Below are 12,731 nucleotides of genomic sequence, written 5' to 3' on the forward strand. Positions count from 1 at the left end.
TTGTAAATGTTACCTTATTGGAAAAGGGGTCTTTGCAGATCTAATTAAGGGTCTTGAGGAAAGGGGATTACTCTGGATTATCTGGGAAGGCCTTAAGTACCATCACAAATAGGCTTAAAAGAGACAAAGGGAGATAACATGAACACACAGAGGAGAAGACATACAGATGAGGAGGAGGCGGTGTGACCATGAGGCAGAGATTGGAGTGATATAGCCACAAGCCAAAGAATACCTAATACTGTCAGTAGCTGGAAGAAGCAAGAAACAGATTCTCCCCTAGAGTCTTAGGAAGGAATGTGGCCCTGTTCACAACTTGATTCAAAGTTCAGCCCTCCAGAACTTCAAGAGAATAAATTTTTGTGTTTTAAGCCACTAATTTGTGATGATTTGTTACAACAGCCACAGGAAAGTAATACGGATGGAAAAAGCTACAGTTACTTAGGTGATCATTACAAATGCTATTGTAATAGAAAATAGTGGGGGAGGAGCCAAGATGGCCAAATAGGAACAGCTCCGGTCTACAGCTCCCAGCATGAGTGACGCAGAAGACGGGTGATTTCTGCATTTCCATCTGAGGTACCGGGTTCATCTCACTAGGGAGTGTCAGAGAGTGGGCGCAGGACAGTGGGTGCAGCGCACCGTGCGTGAGCTGAAGCAGGGTGAGGCATTGCCTCACTTGGGAAGTGCAAGGGGTGAGGGAGTTCCCTTTCCTAGTCAAAGAAAGGGGTGACAGACAGCACCTGGAAAATCAGGTCACTCCCACCCTAATACTGTGCTTTTCCGATGGGCTTAAAAAACGGCGCAGCAGGAGATTATATCCCGCACCTGGCTCGGAGGGTCCTATGGCCACGGAGTCTCCCTGATTGCTAGCACAACAGTCTGAGATCAAACTGCAAGGCGGCAGCGAGGCTGGGGGAGGGGCGCCCGACATTGCCCAGTCTTGCTTAGGTAAACAAAGCAGCTGGGAAGCTTGAACTGGGTGGAGCCCACCACAGCTCAAGGAGGCCTGCCTGCCTCTGTAGGCTCCACCTCTGGGGGAAGGGCACAGACAAACAAAAAGACAGCAGTAACCTCTGCAGACTTAAATGTCCCTGTCTGACAGCTTTGAAGAGAGCAGTGGTTCTCCCAGCACGCAGCTGGAGATCTGAGAACGGGCAGACTGCCTCTTCATCTGGGTCCCTGACACCTGACCCCTGAGCAGCCTAACTGGGAGGTACCCCCCAGTAAGGGCAGACTGACACCTCACACGGCCGGGTACTCCTCTGAGACAAAACTTCCAGAGGAACGATCAGACAGCAGCATTCCCGGTTCACGAAAATCTGCTGTTCTGCAGCCACCGCTGCTGACACCCAGGCAAACAGGGTCTGGAGTGGACCTCTAGCAAACTCCAACAGACCTGCAGCTGAGGGTCCTGTCTGTTAGAAGGAAGACTAACAAACAGAAAGGACATCCACACCGAAAACCCATCTATATCACCATCATCAAAGACCAAAAGTAGATCAAACCACAAAGATGGGGAAAAAGCAGAGCAGAAAAACTGGAAACTCTAAAAAGCAGAGCACCTCTCCTCCTCCAAAGGAACGCAGTTCCTCACCACCAACGGAACAAAGCTGGACGGAGAATGACTTTGACGAGTTGAGAGAAGAAGACTTCAGATGATCAAACTACTCCGAGCTACAAGAGGAAATTCAAACCAAAGGCAAAGAAGTTAAAAACTTTGAAAAAAATTTAGACGAATGTATAACTAGAATAACCAATACAGAGAAGTGCTTAAAGGAGCTGATGGAGCTGAAAGCCAAGGCTCGAGAACTACGTGAAGAATGCAGAAGCCTCAGGAGCTGATGTGATCAACTGGAAGAAAGGGTATCAGCAATGGAAGATGAAATGAATGAAATGAAGCGAGAAGGGAAGTTTAGAGAAAAAAGAATAAAAAGAAACAAATAAAGCCTCCAAGAAATATGGGACTATGTGAAAAGACCAAATCTACATCTGATTGGTGTATCTGAAAGTGACTGGGAGAATGGAACCAAGTTGGAAAACACTCTGCAGGATATTATCCAGGAGAACTTCCCCAATCTAGCAAGGCAGGCCGACGTTCAGATTCAGGAGATACAGAGACCACCACAAAGATACTCCTCGAGAAGAGCAACTCCAAGACACATAATTGTCAGATTCACCAAAGTTGAAATGAAGGAAAAAATGTTAAGGGCAGCCAGAGAGAAAGGTCGGGTTACCCACAAAGGGAAGCCCAGCAGACTAACAGCTGATCTCTCAGCAGAAACTCTACAAGCCAGAAGAGAGTGGGGACCAATATTCAACATTCTTAAAGAAAAGAATTTTCAACCCAGAATTTCATATCCAGCCAAAGTAAGCTTCATAAGTGAAGGAGAAATAAAATCCTTTACAGACAAGCAAATGCTGAGAGATTTTGTCACCACCAGGCCTGCCCTAAAACAGCTCCTGAAGGAAGCACTAAACATGGAAAGGAACAACCGGTACCAGCCATTGCAAAATAATGCCAAATTGTAAAGACCATCGAGGCTAGGAAGAAACTGCATCAACTAATGAGCAAAATCACCAGCTAACATCATAATGACAGGATCAAATTCACACATAACAATATTAACTTTAAATGTAAATGGACTAAATGCCTGAATTAAAAGACACAGACTGGCAAATTGGATAAAGAGTGAAGACCCATCAGTGAGCTGTATTCAGGAAACCCATCTCACATGCAGAGACACACATAGGCTCAAAATAAAAGGATGGAGGAAGATCTACCAAGCAAATGGAAAACAACAAAAGGCAGGGGTTGCAATCCTAGTCTCTGATAAAACAGACTTTAAACCAACAAAGATCAAAAGAGACAAGGCCATTACATAATGGTAAAGGGGTCAATTCAACAAGAAGAGCTAACTATCCTAAATATATATGCACCCAATACAGGAGCACCCAGATTCAGAAAGCAAGTCCTGAGTGACCTACAAAGAGACTTAGACTCCCAAACAATAGTAATGGGAGACTTTAACACCCCACTGTCAACATTAGACAGATCAACGAGACAGAAAGTTAACAAGGATACCCAGGAATTGAACTCAGCTCTGCACCAAGCGGACCTAATAGACATCTACAGAACTCTCCACCCCAAATCGACAGAATATACATTTTTTTCAGCACCACACCACACCTATTCCAAAATTGACCACATATTTGGAAGTAAAGCTCTCCTCAGCAAGTGTAAAAGAACAGAAATTATAACAAACTGTCTCTCAGACCACAGTGCAATCAAACTAGAACTCAGGATTAAGGAACTCACTCAAAACTGCTCAACTACATGGAAACTGAACAACCTGCTCCTGAATGACTACTGGGTACATAACGAAATGAAGGCAGAAATAAAGATGTTCTTTGAAACCAACGAGAACAAAGACACAGCATACCAGAATCTCTGGGACACATTCAAAGCAGTGTGTAGAGGGAAATTTATAGCACTAAATGCCCACAAGAGAAAGTAGGAAAGATCCAAAATTGACACCCTAACATCACAATTAAAAGAACTAGAAAAGCAAGAGCAAACACATTCAAAAGCTAGCAGAAGGCAAGAAATAACTAAAATCAGAGCAGAACTGAAGGAAATAGAGACACAAAAACCCTTCAAAACATTAATGAATCCAGGAGCTGGCTTTTTGAAAGGATCAACAAAATTGATAGACTGCTAGCAAGACTAATAAAGAAGAAAAGAGAGAAGAATCAAATAGATGCAATAAAAAATGATAAAGGGGATATCATCACCGATCCCACAGAAATACAAACTACCATCAGAGAATACTAAAAACACCTCTATGCAAATAAACTAGAAAATCTAGAAGAAATGGATAAATTCCTCGACACATACACCCTCCCAAGACTAAACCAGGAAGAAGTTGACTCTCTGAGTAGATCAATAACAGGCTCTGAAATTGTGGCAATAATCAATAGCATACCAACCAAAAAGAGTCCAGGATCAGATGGATTCACAGCCGAATTCTACCAGAGGTACAAGGAGAAACTGGTACCATTCCTTCTGAAACTATTCCAATCAATAGAAAAAGAGGGAATCCTCCCTAACTCATTTTATGAAGCCAGCATCATCCTGATACCAAAGCCTGGCAGAGGCACAACAAAAAAAGAGAATTTTAGACCAATATCCCTGATGAACATCTATGCAAAAATCCTCAATGAAATACTGGCAAACTGAATCCAGCAGCACATCAAAAAGCTTATCTACCATGATCAAGTGGGCTTCATCCCTGGGATGCAAGGCTGGTTCAATATACCCAAATCAATAAATGTAATCCAGCATATAAACAGAACCAAAGACAAAAACCACATGATTATCTCAATAGATGCAGAAAAGGCCTTTGACAAAATTCAACAACCCTTCATGCTAAAAACTCTCAATAAATTAGGTATTGATGGGACGTATCTCAAAATAATAAGAGCTATCTATGACAAACCCACAGCCAATATCATACTGAATGGGCAAAAACTGGAAGCATTCCCTTTGAAAACTGGCACAAGACAGGGATGCCCTCTCTCACCACTCCTACTCAACATAGTGTTGGAAGTTCTGGCCAGGGCAACTAGGCAGGAGAAGGAAATAAAGGGTATTCAATTAGGGAAAGAGGAAGTCAAATTGTCCCTGTTTGCAGATGACAAGATTGTATATCTAGAAAACCCCATTGTCTCAGCCCAAAATCTCCTGAAGCTGATAGGCAACTTCAGCAAAGTCTCAGGATACAAAATCAATGTACAAAAATCACAAGCATTCTTATACACCAACAACAGACAAACAGAGAGTCAAATCTTGAGTGAACTCTCATTCACAATTGCTTCAAAGAGAATAAAATACCTAGGAATCCAACTTACAAGGGATGTGAAGGACCTCTTCAAGGAGAACTACAAACCACTGCTCAATGAAATAAAAGAGGATACAAACAAATGGAAGAACATTCCATGCTCATGAGTAGGAAGAATCAATATCGTGAAAATGGCCATACTGCCCAAGGTAATTTATAGATTCAATGCCATCCCCATCAAGCTACCAATGACTTTCTTCACAGAATTGGAAAAAACTATTTTAAAGTTCATATGGAACCAAAAAAGAGCCCGCATCACCAAGTCAATCCTAAGCCAAAAGAACAAAGCTGGAGGCATCACACTACCTGACTTCAAACTATACTACAAGGCTACAGTAACCAAAACAGCATGGTACTGGTACCAAAACAGAGAGATAGACCAATGGAACAGAACAGAGCCCTCAGAAATAACGCCGCATGTCTACAACTATCTGATCTTTGACAAACCTGAGAAAAACAAGCAATGGGGAAAGGATTCCCTATTTAATAAATGGTGCTGGGAAAACTGGCTAGCCATATGTAGAAAGCTGAAACTGGATCCCTTCCTTACACCTTACACAAAAATTAATTCAAGATGGATTAAAGACTTAAACGTTAGACCTAAAACCATAAAAACCCTAGAAGAAAACCTAGGCATTACCATTCAGGACATAGGCATGGGCAAGGACTTCATGTCTAAAACACCAAAAGCAATGGCAACAAAAGCCAAAATTGACAAATGGGATCTAATTAAACTAAAGAGCTTCTGCACAGCAAAAGAAACTACCATCAGAGTGAACAGGCAACCTATAAAATGGGAGAAAATTTTCGCAACCTACTCATCTGAAAAAGGGCTAATATCCAGAATCTACAATGAACTCAAACAAATTTACAAGAAAAAAACAAACAACTCCATCAAAAAGTGGGCGAAGGACATGAACAGACACTTCTCAAAAGAAGACATTTATGCAGCCAAAAGACACATGAAAAAATGCTCACCATCACTGGCCATCAGAGAAGTGCAAATCAAAACCACAATGAGATACCATCTCACACCAGTTAGAATGGCAATCATTAAAAAGTCAGGAAACAACAGGTGCTGGAGAGGATGTGGAGAAGTAGGAACACTTTTACACTGTTGATGGGACTGTAAACTAGTTCAAGCATTGTGGATGTCAGTGTGGCGATTCCTCAGGGATCTAGAACTAGAAATACCATTTGACCCAGCCATCTCATTACTGGGTATATACCAAAAGGACTATAAATCATGCTGCTATAAAGACACATGCACACGTATGTTTATTGTGGCACTATTCACAATAGCAAAGACTTGGAACCAACCCAAATGTCCAACAATGATAGACTGGATTAAGAAAATATGGCACATATACACCATGGAATACTATGCAGCCATAAAAAATGATGAGTTCATGTCCTTTGTAGGGACATGGATGAAATTGGAAATCATCATTCTCAGCATACTATCACAAGGACAGAAAACCAAACACCGCATATTCTCACTCATAGGTGGGAATTGAACAATGAGAACACATGGACACAGGAAGGGGAACATCACACTCTGGGGACTGTTGTGGCGTGGGTGGAGGGGGAAGGGATAGCATTATGAGATATACCTAATGCTAAATGATGAGTTAATGGGTGCTGCACACCAGCATGGCACATGTATACATATGTAACTAACTCGCACATTGTGCACATGTACCCTAAAACTTAAAAGTATAATAATAACAAAATAAAAAATAAAAATAAAAAATAAAAGAAAATAATCTGACTGGTTAGTGTGTGTGTTTGTGTGTGTGTGTGTGTGTGAAAAATGTGCAAATAACCATTATGCTTTACTATGTAATTATTTAAATTTTACAAACTGTTGCTATTTGCATACTCTAAATTGTTTCAAATTATTGTGTTGTACAGACTTTTTGAGGCTCAATTTGGATTTCTAAGATAAATGAGGTAAGGATTGCCCTCAAATATTACTGAACTACAGTCACTTGGTAAGACTTACTTTTTGGACAACTAGTCATAAGGTGGATACCAGGCTGATATTAATATGTCTAACAATTTAAAGGTGTAGTGGACAATCAGTGTTTGGGTGGCTGTCCACCCTCCAAATATTCCCTCCTGTTTGGGATAGTCCACCACTGGCATAATCTTCATGGAAGATAGGATACTACCCCTACATATAGTAGCTAAAATGTTTTTCTTTTCCTCTTCCCTGTCCTGGAGCCAGGAGTTGGTCATGGGATCAGGGCTCAGTTAATCAAACACTCCCACCCAGAACTTGCATCTCTGGTGACTAACGTATCCATAGGAGGAGTTCGGCAGGATTCATGGTGGCAGGGGCAGCTATTTCTGCTCTTCAGCGCTGCCTTTGTTGGCGCATATTCCAAGTTTGGTTTGCCAGCATCCCATCAATAGTGTGAGCTCTCAACATCCTTCCAATAAATTCCCTTGTTACTTGAAAGAACCAGTGTTGGTTTCTGTTACTTTCAGTTGAAAGGCTTATAAAAGCTATAATGGTTCTTGGTATCCATCTTAGTTCATAATAGTTTTTTAGCAGTTCAAGGTTTATTAATCCAACAGAATTTCTGACTCAGAGATGGTAAAAGTGAAACATCCTGTATAGCCTTAAACTTATAGGTGTTGATTATCTTTTCAAGCTATACCAGATTGTAAAAAGTAATTGAAACATGTAAGCAGCTTTGTCACAAGCTAGCTAGTGTCTTTGCATCATTATAACACCAAAGGTAACAAATTCTGCTTGAAATTTAAGATAAAATGATATAATATTTTTTGTTGCATGAATAATATGACATATATAGGAAATTATATAATAGATAAACTTATTATTGAAGCTTTACTTCATGCCAGACATTAAGCATTTAGACATTTATTTAATCCTCATAACAATCTTATGAGGAAGGTACCATTAAAATTCCCATTTTGCAGATAAGGAAATGGGGGCATTTGCAAAATCAAAAATAAAAGGCAGCCGATACTTTGTTACTCTGTAGTGCTTTTAACTTCATCATTATTAGTAAGTCAGTCCTGTAAGACTCTGCCTTCTAAAGTGCAGCCAGGTCCAGACAGCTCAGCCACTGCAAGCTTCATGTATCCTTTATCTGCTGCTTAAGTATGGATCTCAAAATAGCATCACATACAGATGGTGCAGCTGGCCTAGCAGATGTAGAGTGAAGCTATCTGCAAAATTTTGCAAATGAATCTGTAGCTTAATATGTTGCAGATATATAAAAATAATAAGAGTGCACTATTTTAATGTATAATTTTTTTAAGGAACACCTTCCTCATCTAGAGAATCATTTGGGATTATTTAAGGCAATGTCAATTTTATAGCTTAGCTGGAAACCATAAGGAGAATCTCAATACAGAAGTGTACACCAAAAATGACTTTTAAAGAAGTCAGTATGGGTTAGGTTTCATAATCAAGCTGGCAGAAATAGCTTTTTAGGCATTTCTGCCCTAGTACCATCCTTTGACCTAGTGATATTTTACCTCTTTGCTGCGGCAGGCTAAAGGCATCATACAGGTAGAAAGGATTGTCTGAAGCACAATTCTGTGTTTCTGGGATTCTCCTGTTTCTTCAGTATTATATGTATCTGCCTTGATCTCCTTTGTTCTTTGATTTTCTGTTCATTCTCATATTGCCTCTTACCCCCTTCTCCTGGCCCCAGCTTTCCCTTGGCAGCTTATCCCATTAGGTGTCTTTCAGCTATCTAGTGCTGCATAATGGAGTACCCCAAAATTTACTGGCTTAAAACAACAACTGTTTTTATTATTTCTCACTATTCTGTGAGTCAGGAATTCAAAGAGGGAAGAGCAGAGATGACTAATGTCTGCCCCGTATCATGTCTATTAGAATGTCCAAAATGGTTTCCTCACTTCCATGTCTGGTACCTGCACTAACTAGTCTCTAATGGTAGGAGCTGGCTTGAGTGATTCTGCTGAGGTCATATATTTAGGGTCTTTGGTCTAACTCTTGACTGGGTTCCTCAATTCTTCATGCAATCTAATGACCTCTCCCTCTCCACGTGGTGTCTCCATAGGGCTTCTATATGTGGTGTCAACAATGGGGTAACCAGACTTCTTATGTAGCAGCTCAGGACTTTCAAGAGTACAAAAGCAGAAGCTGCCAGGGCTTCTGCCTTATTCTGTTGGTCAAAAGAGGTCACTGGGCCAGGTGAAATTCAAGGGGAGGAGACTATAAAAGGACAACTTTGAGAGTCACCAAAGAACCAGGGTACCACATTGTGTAATCGCAGCATCACAACAATGTTTGTGTTCAAACATTGTGTGCATGTACATGATGGACATTTGATAAAAGCATTTTCTCCATTCTCCTTGCATTAGGCTAGATCCTTATTTCAGTCACCCATACACAGATGTAAAAACAATTATCTTGCATATCATGGTTATTACTGCTTCTCTGGGTTAGGTCAGATTTGTAATAATTTTGGTCAGGGTTTAACACAGAATTTTGAGAGCAGTGAGTTATGCCTTATCTTCAAAATAAAGGTAAGACCAGAACGAAGTGATAATACATTTCTGAATAAAAGAATTGGGAGAGCCTATGGGTTGATTCTTTTTTTATTTTATTTTATTTTTGAGACGGAGTTTTGCTCTTGTTGCCCAGGCTGGATTGCAATGGTGCGATCTCGGCTCACTGCAACCTCTGCCTCCCAGGTTCAAGCGATTCTCCTGCCTCAGCCTCCCGCGTAGCTGAGATTACAGGGATGTGCCACCATGCCTGGCTAATTTTGTATTTTTAGTAGAGACGGGGTTTCTTTATGTTGGTCAGGCTGGTCTCGAACTCCCGACTTCAGGTGATCTGTCCGCCTTGGCCTCCCGAAGTGCTGGGATTAGAGGCATGAGCCACCACGCCCGGCCGGGTTGATTCTTTTAAAATCAACATTCTTGAGATATAACATGTAATATAATTTAAGGTATAACTAACCTAAATATAATCCATGAATCTTGTGTTTTTTTCTCTGAGTTTTGACAATTTCATATACTTGTGTAAACATTATTCAAAACAAGACATAAATCATTTCTATCACCTCAGAAGGTGTTTTCATGCCCCTTTCCAGGTGGCTCCTTCTGACACCTAGAAGCAATCTTTGCTCTCATTTCAACTACCACTGATTAGCTTTTCTAGTTCTTGAATTTAATGTAAATGGTATACACTATGCAACCTCTTGTGTTTTTATTTGTTCTCTTATGATGTTTTTGAAATTCTTCTGTTAAGGTCAGTGTATTCATAGTTCATTCCCTTTACTAATGAGTTTTCAATTGTATGGCTATAGCAAACTTTGTTTTTCCATGTGCCTGTTTCCACAGGCATTTTGGTAACTTCCAGTTTTAGGCTACTTTAAATAAATTTTTGCATAAAAGCTTGCTGGGATATTGATAAGAATTGCATTAACTCTACAGATCAATTTGGAGAAAATAAAAGTCATCAATTTTGAGTCTTTCAATCAACATAGAATGGTTTGTATCTCTAGGGTTTCATTTTTCTCAGCTATGTTTTGTGTTTTGTACTGTAGCAGTTTCCACATTTCTCATGTTTATTTTTAGATACTTATTGTTTCTTGATATCCTGTCACATAGCTAATTTCACTTATTAGTTGAGTAGTCATTTTTTAGATGTCATAGTTTCTTTGAATGCAATCATGCCACTTGTAACTAAGCATAATTTAGCTTCTTCCTCTCCTGTCTTCATGCTGCTTATTTCTTCCTCTTGTCTTGTCTTTCTTTCTAGCTAGGACTTCCAGTACAATGTTGGAGATAGTACATATCCTTGCCCTTTTGCCAAGGATAAGGGAAATATTGTAATACTTCACCATTAAAATATGATGTTGGCTGTTTATCAGATTGACAAGCTTACCCTCTGTTTCTTGTTTCCTGTGAGTTTTTATTTTTAAAATCATGAATGGGTATTGTCTTTTATCAAATTTCTGTTTTCTCTATCTGTGGAAATGATTTTATGACTTTTCTTCTTTACTATTGTAATGTGATGAATTACAGTGATTTTTTTAACTGTTAAACCAATCTTATATTCCTAGGATAAACTCCACTTGTTTGTGATGTGTTATAGTTTTAATTGCTGGATTTGGCTTGCTAATTTTTGTTACGGAGTTAAAATATTTGTTCAGGAGGTATACTTGTCTGTGCTTCTATTGCACCGTATTTACTTCTAGTAGGAAGGTTATGCTGCCTTGTTTCATAAAACAAGTTGGAAAGTGTTTCTGTAAAAGAGTAATAACTCTTTTATAAAACAGTTTAAGATGGGCATTATTTCTTCCTTAAATGTCTGATGGCATTCATTGGTGAAGCCATCTGGACCTCGAGTTTTCTTTGTGGTAATGGTTTTGATTACAAATTCAATTTCTTTCATGGATATAGGTTTACTAAGGATATTTGCTTTCTCTTGAATGAGCTTTGGCAGCTTGTGTTTTTTGCCTTGCTTGTTGGATTTTGTTGGCATAAAGTTGTTTATAATACCCATTGTCATTCTTCTAATATCTATCAGATCATAGTGATATCCTCTTTTATTTGTGAAACCGATAATTTATGTTTCCTTGTTCTGTAATCTTTGGCCCTTGTGTTAGTTAGAAATGTGTGGCTCAATTTCCTAATGTTTGGGAATTTTCTGGGTATTGTATTGTTATTCATTTCTAATTTCATACTTGTGTGGTCAGAGAATTACTCTATCATTTTTATTATTGGAAATTCATTGAGACTTTTTTTCTGGCTTGACACATGGTGTATCTTGGTGTATGTTCCATGTGGACTTAAACAGAATGGATATTCTGCAGTTGTTGGATATTATGTTCTATAAATGACAGGTCCAGTAGTATTATTTAAATCTATGTGTTTGTTGATTTTTGTCTCTGCTTTCTTTAAGTAGTGAGAGAAGGGCATTAAAATTTCCAGCTACAATTGTGTATTTGATTTCTTTAGTTTTGACAATTTTGACTCATGCATTTTTAGGTTCTGTTATGAAGTGATTACATACATAGTATTGTCATATCTTCTTAATAATTGTCCATTTTATCATTACCAAATATCCCACTTTATAGTAATACTTCTTGTCTCAAAGTCTGCTTGGTCTGATATAACACAGTCACAAACACTTTCTTATGCTTAATGTTTGCATAGTATAGCTTCTTGCACATTTTACAACTTTATATTTAATGTGTTTCTTTGCTATATTTTTTGGTATTGCTTATTTATCAAATCTAATAAACTGCCTTTTAACTGGAATGTTTAGTCCATTTTTACTTGATATGGTTGAGTTTAATTCTACCATCTTGCTACTTTAAAAAATTATTTATTTTTTGTTTACCTCTTTCTCCATTCTTGCCATCTTAGGTATTTTCAATATTCAGTTGCTTTTCTCCTCTATTATATTGTCAGGTATTTTATAGTTAAATCATTTTATTCAGAAAGAAACTAAAATTTATTTTTATTTTGAATGACTTTATTTTTTAAAGCAGCTTTAGGTTCACAGCAAAAATGAGCAGAAAGAACAGAAAGTTCCTGTGTTAGTCTGTTTTGCATTGCTATAAAAGAATACCTGAGGCTAAGAAATTTGGAAAGAAGAGAGGTTTATTTAGCTCATGATTCTGTAGGCTATACAAGAAGCGTAGTGTCAGTATCTGCTTCTGGTGAGGCATTAGGAAGCTTACAATCATGGCAGAAGGCAAAGGAGAAGCCAGCGGGTGACATGTTGAGAGAGGGAGCAAGAAAGAGAGGGAGCAAGAAAGAGAGGGAGGAGGTGCCAGGCTCTTTTTAAACAACTGGATCTAATGTTAA

This window comes from Pan troglodytes, chromosome 5 (genome assembly GCF_028858775.2).
Source record: "Pan troglodytes isolate AG18354 chromosome 5, NHGRI_mPanTro3-v2.0_pri, whole genome shotgun sequence".
NCBI classification, from domain to species: Eukaryota; Metazoa; Chordata; class Mammalia; order Primates; family Hominidae; genus Pan; species Pan troglodytes.